Below are 6,000 nucleotides of genomic sequence, written 5' to 3'. Positions count from 1 at the left end.
CAAAAATAATAGCCACCTAAGGAACGCAAACCTATTCTCAATAACTCGTAAATCCTGTAATAATATTTTTTTCATATCTCATTCAAATGCTGTGATAAGTGACATGTTTGGGGAAACTGGAGAACATTAAAAAAATCCCCAACTTAAGTTGGCTCTTTTGCCGATGATAGTATGGAAATGTAAAGCAAACAGCGATCTAAAACGACATTTTCTAGAAATATCGAATTTTTTTTCTCAAAAATATGGCAAATAAAATAAAAATAACTAATTTCATTTCATCCGGTTGCATTGTATTTCACTTAATAGCAAAATAAACAGGATGTTTTTCAGGTGAAAATTGGTGTGTCTTTCCTCTCCGCGGCGCTGCCATTTCGACAGTCACCGGCATTAGCCGAGATGTTGGCGCATGCGCACAAACTAAGTGGAAGGGATGAACATGCTGCAATTTGCTTGATGGCCTAGATTTGCGGCGCCAGGTTGTAGATCGCGTCAATAGGGGCTTTGTTTTTAAAGTGTCGTGAAGAAAATTCAACGAATTTTTGAAAATTCGGCCATATAATTGTACCTTTAGCCCTTCATTTGTTTTATAAGACATGCTTATATGGGGGCATTAGGCAGTGGTGGATTGTGGGGATTGCTAAGGTTGTTAACCATCATCTTCCGTCCGGCCAAAGTCATTTTTGTTCATTTTATGTTAGGCTTAAATATGCTACATGGAGAGAAAATCACAATGTTCCCGAAAAAATCGTTTAGTAACACTCGCCGTAAGATCTTGATTCATTTGCTTCAGGCCTTTGGTCCCTCTTATTAATTGTCTCTGTGTTAACTTCAACACCCTCCTTCAACCCCCTTTAAAAGCACATAATCCGCCACGCACTCGGGTAGGCTTTTATCCCCACACAAATTTTATCTTTCATAAAATATGGCGTGAGAATTTTCCGAAGTATGCCTATAATAAAGGTTTATCATTCGGACCCTTTGCATTATATACTCTACTTATTTGCAAAAACCATTGCGTTTCATGTCACAAAAACTAATTGTGTAATTTCGTAATGCTATCTCGTTATTTCGCAATGTATTGGATTATTTCACCATACAACGTTGCGTAATTTCTCCATAAATTGCATTATTTGTAAATACTATTGCGTTATTTTGCAATACTATTGCACTATTTCGCATAAGTATTGCGTTCTTTCCCAAATTATTGCGTTATTTTGCAAAAATAATGTGTTTCACTTTTAAAACCTGGCACGAACGAGCTTCTGTAAAATGAACACAAACAAAATTCAAAGCATATCAAACTTACAGCCAATGGTACTACTGAAGAATTATTTTCCTTTCAGTTTTTAATCTTTATCCAATTAAACGGCCTATCAGGCATGAACGTAAATTTGCCATTACATTTTAATTTAACCATTGGGCAGATTAAGACCATTTTTGAAATAATCACTCGGGTGGGACTCGAACCCACGAGCAGGAGGGCGTGGGTTCGAGTCCCACCGAGTGATTGTTTCCAACTTTCACTCGGGAGGTTACACTGAGTATACAGTGTTTATATATCGGTGAAGGGCAAAACCTAATACTGATTTACACTACCCCGGCGCAAATATTCTTCCATCTTAATATTAATATTCAAATGCGGTACCCGCTGCTATGTACATCATATTCAAACCAGCCAACCGATCCTCTAAGCCCGGTGGTCGAGTGGTAGCACGACTGCACTAGAAAGCAGGAGGTCGTGGGTTCGAGTCCCACCTGAACGATTTTTGTTATGACTTACATTAAAGAGCTTAAAAAAAAAATCAGTTTACTTGCATATTCGTTACTGCAGCTATTCATCAACGACAACAAAGAGTCTGATATTGGATACAGCTTGCAGCGACTTCATACTCTTGTATAACTACCAAACACGAAACGAACCTAACAGATGATCTCGAAGAATGTCATACAGCCAAAATTACTGTCTCATCAAGCTGAAGTTAGTTATGCGATAGAATATGAGCGTACACTAGCAGCGATTTGCAAACAACAGAGATCAGTCCAAAGACGGCTATTTTGATCACATGTATTTCTATTAAGACCGCCCAATTGTGACAATAACATTATCTGTTAAATCAAAATATAGAAAAATGACTGATTACATCCTGATTAAAATTTTCTGGGCTTAACAGCTACTTTAAGGAATGTTACTCTAACTCCAAAGAAAACGCTTAACGGTAACTTTGGAGAGAGTCGGATTGATGCCAAATATCATGATGCAATACAGATTGCACTGTCAGCTGTGACATCGGAAACAAACATGAACCGTATCAAACTTACAGCGTGCGGAGATTGATCAGCCCGCTAAATATACCGTTGGGAATCCTTTGAAGAGGAAGACTGTCCATCGTACTGTCAAGTCAAAAATAAACAGAAATGTAAATGTATGGTGCCCTCCAAAAAAGATAACACTTAAACATTGGGAAAATGTAACCAAAATATGTACTACTAATGACCATTATTATGGTTTTATCATCGACTAGGGAGCAGTAAGCTTATTTCCAATATCTTGGAGGCGTTGCCTTGCATGAAGCACTAAATCCGTAGTTGATGATAAAACCATTATAATGGTCGTTAAGTTCATATCCTGTTGATATGATACCTTTTTTTGTCTTTCTTATATACATCCTGTATAACAAAATATTCCAAAGACATAACATCTGAACATTGCAACATAATCATCTGAACCCCCCTTGTGGTGAATGTAACAGTTATTATGATCTGTTACATTATATTCTTTTTCTTAAAGACAAAATTAACATTGTAACTTCCCGATTGAAGTTATATCAGTTTGCTCAGAAGAAAAAGATAATCAATTTTTTTGCCATAGGCCTACATTTCATTCATTTGGTTTACTGCTTCGTTATTCTAACGATTGGCAGGATACCGGTACTTGTGTATCGGGAACTTTAATGCTCATGGACAAGTTCGGCTTCTGTACATTGTCGGTTTGCACTCACTTGTTGGAGGGTAGTTGGGGTGGGGCGGCCTCGTTTCTGATATTAGTCGGAATTGAAGAGCAGCTTATTTGTGGTGAGGTCTGAAACTCCGCGGATGATATGACAACAGTAGCTGTTTTGCTGATTTTTGATAAAGGTCGTGACGTTAGAGGTGCCGCAGATTTGGTGAATTCTTGCATTGGTGTAGAGAAACTTGTGTTCCTCGCCAAACTGCGCTGACTTAGCGAAATCCACCTCGGACCACTCTGTGTAGAAAGTCCCTATACACAGCATCCAAATGTCGTCTTTACCTCCTCAGTGGGTTCCAGTTTTGGCTGGAATAGGTCAGTGTACTTTTAATCAGACTACCAAGGTATGGAACTCGCAATGTCACATTATTTTATCCAATGATTTACTAACAGTGCCTTGTTAGGGGTGCAATTTGAGCGTGCGCTGTTGACCCGGTAGCTGATTTCGATGTCCCTGGTGTTGGGTTGGGCATGTGATATACTGTGCCCAGGTGCTTGAATGTCTCGGTGTTTTTGATGTCCATGTTGTTGATTTGGATAACCTAGGAGGGGTAGAGGATGTTGGGGTTAATAGTTGTAAAGTTTGATATCATCGGCTCTGTCTTTAAGGTTGATCTTGAGATCGACATTGACGAACACGTCGTTGAGGAGGGCGGCAGCGGTTTGGAGGTATGGCGTGCAGGTGCAGTGTTGAGGAAATGGATGAAATCATCGGCATATCCGGACCAGGAGAGTTCGCATGTCGTAGATGGAGCTTTTAGGCGGTCTTTTCACGTATGTTCATGCCCAGACCTTTGTGCACCACTTAGTTTTTTTCTCGCATGCGTAAGGGACCAAAAGATTCTGAAATAGATCAGACGACAGATGGCGCCATTTCGCACTCGTTGATCAGCCGAAAACAATATCACATACCAGGTAATCATCCACAAGTTACAGACGACCTAAACTCATGAAAATTACTGAGAACACGATTTTTACAATCATGTTATGAGCTGAAATTGTCCAAATGTAAAAATTACTCTTAATAAAAGAGATTTTATGAGAAAAAGAATTTCCCTGCAAATTCTTCAACCCTGCGTGAATCAATCGAATTTTAAAAATATTTCTCCGGTTTTCCTGGACAAGTTAAAGACATTGCCATTTAGGCAAAGAATAGATAAAAATAATGATCCTATTTCCGAGTTATTTCGAATAGGACAGTTCAAGAAAGAAGGACGTATCCGCCGAAAATACGGGTTTTTTCTGCTGACCCATAGGACAGCGTGATTTTCCGCATGGCGCAAGCTGGTCCAGTGCTCCATGTGGACGGTCCAACATGGCCTTCTGTGCACGGTGACATCGTTTTTGACGGCACGCAGTTTGTTCATGTATAACGTACGGACGGAAACTTCAAAAACAATACACACCTAAGAAACGCAAACCTATTCGCAATAACTCGTAAATCCTGCAATAATATTTTTTAATATCTCATTCAAATGCTGTGATAATGGCATGTTTGGGGAAACTGGAGAAAACTAAAAACAACAACTTAAGTTGGCCCTTTTGCTGATGATTGCATGGAAATGTAAAGCAAACAACGATCTAAAACGACATTTTCTTGAAATATCGAATTTCTATCACAAAAATATGGCAAATAAAATAAAAATTAACTCATTTCATTTCATCCGGTTGCATTGTATTTCACATAATAGCAAAATGAACAGGACGTTTTCAGATTAAAATCGGTGTGTCTTTCCTCTCCGCAGCGCTGCCATGTCGACAGTCACCGGCATTAGCTGAGATGTTGGCGCATGCGCACAAACTAAGTGGAAGGGATGAACATTTTGCAATTTGCCTGGTGGCCCAGATTTGCGTCGTCAGATTGTAGATCGCGTCAATAAGGGATGGGTTGATGTAGATGGATTTAAGGAATTCGGGAAGACTATCTTTACTTTCCTTACGATTCTTGAGGCGTTTGAGGCATTCCTCAATTTCCTGTTTGGAAGGGGGGTCATGGTTGATATCGGCTAAGATGTATTTTCTTGGAGGAAGGTCGTTAACAACAGTGGATGATCGAGTTCCGCTGGGTGGAAGGTGGGTTGGATGGGATTGAAGCGGTTCTTGAAGTGGGCAAGAATTTGGTCATGTTTTGGCAGGTAATGCCAGTCTTGGTTCTCAGTAAACTTGGAGTTTGGCAGTTGCGTTCAACTTTTCTATGTTCCGCTGGGTATTGAGTGAGCTTATGAGCTGAGTTTCTGCTTTGAAATGCTCATTTAGTGAGCTGACGGGTTCTGATCAGGATCAGCCTGGACATTTTTTTGCTTTAGATCCCTCTGATTCTCCCGAGCGTCTGACTTCCTCTCGCTTTCGAAAGAAGTTCTGCAACGTGGGATCGTTTATGTAAATCGATTTGCGATGGGATTTCGAATACAGCAGCGTAGTGGAGACTGGAGGGCATCGACAACCTTCACGTTGAAATCGTCGACAGTGGTGATGTCAAGACGTTAAGCTTCTCTTTGACCAGCTCGCTATAGACTGCTCTGGTGTCTAGGTCTTTAGCTCATCTAGATCGAGTGTTCGTGGTGGTTTGGAGCGACGTAGACGAAAACGCGCCTGCCGGTTCACTGGTGTTCCAAGCGATGCAACCAGCAGCTAGTCGTGATCAGACGAGAAGTCAAATGAGCGCATCACTCGACAAGTGAACACATTTTTGTTTCATCCAGCTATCACATAAGATGTAGTAGAGGACTTTCTTGGTAACACCGTCATTGCTGTATCAAGTCCAGTAGCGGGCCGTATGTTGATCATACCACATATATTCAATAGCGACAGTTTGAAATCCCGGTCGTATTCTAGCAAACGATCTTCGTTGTTATTCACAGAATGTCCCGGCCTCAACAGTGGTGTTGTGTCGAAAATAGCAGTGAGATTCGGCCAGTGAGCAAGTCGCGTTGAAGTCACCGCAAATTGGCGGTGGAAGGTTGACTTTGAAATTTCTTCGCCTTTCGTTGGAG

The sequence above is a fragment of the Patiria miniata genome, unplaced genomic scaffold, assembly GCF_015706575.1.
Source record: "Patiria miniata isolate m_02_andy unplaced genomic scaffold, ASM1570657v1 HiC_scaffold_20, whole genome shotgun sequence".
In the NCBI taxonomy this organism is placed as follows: Eukaryota; Metazoa; Echinodermata; class Asteroidea; order Valvatida; family Asterinidae; genus Patiria; species Patiria miniata.
The sequence above is the reverse complement of the archived record's forward strand: the minus strand, read 5'-3'. Positions refer to the sequence as shown.